This window comes from Thamnophis sirtalis, unplaced genomic scaffold, assembly GCF_051295495.1.
Source record: "Thamnophis sirtalis isolate CommonGarterSnake01/CBP01778 unplaced genomic scaffold, rThaSir2_p1.2 scaffold_4, whole genome shotgun sequence".
Lineage (NCBI taxonomy): Eukaryota > Metazoa > Chordata > Lepidosauria > Squamata > Natricidae > Thamnophis > Thamnophis sirtalis.
In genome coordinates this window covers 21,783,050-21,785,107 of record NW_028261384.1, presented here as the reverse complement: position 1 = coordinate 21,785,107, position 2,058 = coordinate 21,783,050, and the positions used below count along the sequence as shown (strand labels likewise).

At 50.1% G+C, this 2,058-nt stretch overlaps 1 pseudogene; it reads left to right on the top strand.

Moving 5' to 3' along the window:
* Positions 1-359: 359 nt before the first annotated feature.
* LOC106554782 (mannose-1-phosphate guanyltransferase beta-A pseudogene) lies at positions 360-1,614 on the top strand (annotated as a pseudogene).
* The last annotated feature ends 444 nt before the right edge of the window (positions 1,615-2,058 follow it).

Below are 2,058 nucleotides of genomic sequence, written 5' to 3'. Positions count from 1 at the left end.
GCTAAGTCCTCGACCTGCGACCGCTCCTAAAGTCCTCGACCTGTGACCGGTCCTAAAGTCTTCGACTTATGACTGGCCACAGGTCCTCGACTTACGACTGACAGCCGGCAACAGCCAAGCCACGCCTGATTGGCTAAAGCGCGGCTGGCTGAGCGCGGGTTGCCAGGAGCACTCCCATTGGTCGCTGTGCTTGACAGCTCCGTATAAATAGCTGTCAAGCAGGGCGAGGTGCTGAATTCCGCTTGTATATAGTTCATTGCTCTGTTTGCAATAAACCACTGTTCAACTTATCTCAGCCGCCTCACGTCTCATCCCACCTTCGATGCCGTGGACGTGGGTTTTGGCTCCCACGAGCGGGGAGGAGTCTCTGAGTTGGCTGGAACCAGGAGCCGGAGGTCAAGATGAAGGCGCTGATCCTGGTGGGGGGCTACGGCACTCGGCTGCGACCCCCTAACCCCCAGCATCCATAAGCCCCTGGTCGAATTCTGTAACAAGCCCATCCTGTTGCACCAGGTGGAGGCCTTAGTAAAGGCGGGTGTTAATCATGTGATCCTTGCTGTGAGCTATATGTCAGAACTACTGGAGAAGGAGATGAAAGAACAAGAGCAAAGGTTGGGCATTCAGATTTCTCTGTCACATGAGAAGGAACCACTGGGCACAGCTGGCCCACTGGCACTGGCACAGGAGCTTTTGGCTGAAAATTCAGAACCATATTTTGTACTCAATAGCGATGTGATCTGTGATTTTCCCTTCACAGACATGGTACACTTTCACAGGCATCATGGAAAAGAAGGCACCTTTGAGTGACAAAAGTGGAAGAACCTTCCAAATGTGGTGTAGTAGTGTGTGAGGAAGATACTGGAATCATTCATTGCTTTGTGGAGAAACCTCAGGTTTTTGTTTCCAATAAAATCAATTCTGGGATGTACATCTTAAATCCAAGTGTATTAAAGCGCATTCAGCTGCGTCCTACCTCAATTGAGAAAGAAATATTTCCAGTAATGGGAGAGGTAGGACAACTCTATGCTATGGAATTACATGGGTTCTGGATGAACAATGGGCAGCCAAAAGATTTCCTTACTGGCATGTGCCTATATCTACAATATTTACACCTGAAGCAGCCTGATTAGGCTGTATGGGGAACGTACTAGTGGACCCAAGTGCCAAGATTGGATCAAACTGCAGTATTAATCCCAATGTCACAATTGGGGCAGGAGTTGTGGTAGAGGATGGTGTTCGGATCAAGCGTTGCACTGTTCTAAAGGGATCACGCATCCGTTCCCACTCTTGGCTTGAATCCTGCATTGTTGGGTGGAGCTCCTCTGTGGGACAATGGGTGCGGATGGAGAATGTCACTGTGTTGGGGGAAGATGTCATTGTGAATGATGAACTCCACCTCAATGGGACCAATGTGCTGCCTCACAAATCCATTGCTGAATCAATCCCAAAACCACTCATCATCATGTAGCAAGCTTGGATTGAGTGCTGGACTAACTGGCAGAACATTTTATTGGAACGACCACACTCTGTGCCTTGGTGGCACGGGACTCTCTATTAAGTTCAAGTTTTTTCCTCCAAATACTATTTTTCCCTTGCTGCTGACTTAATCTTTACATGGAGATCTAGGAGTGGACAAGACTATGGTTGCATCATTCTCTCCCCTCGGATAACCCACTGGATGGAGTTCCTAGCAGCGTACTTGTATACACTGAAATACCGTCCAGGCAAGCAGCTGGGGCATGCTGATGCCCTCAGCCGCTGCCCCCTCCCCATCTCTGACCCAATGACAGTTCCTTGCTTATCGATCCTATATATCACTTCCCTGGATCTGCCACTGACAGCCACTGACGTGGCGACTCACACCAGAGCCGACCCTATCCTGTCCCAGGTCATGGCATGGGTCCTGAGGGGTTGGCCCACAGGCAGGGTTTTGGAGGACTTCCGCCCTCTCAAAACCCACCAGTTGGATCTGTCTAAACACAGTGGGTGCCTTCTGTGGGGGGATAGGGTCATTATTCCCCTGTCTCTCTGCCATCAGGTGCTTACTCGCCTCCATGG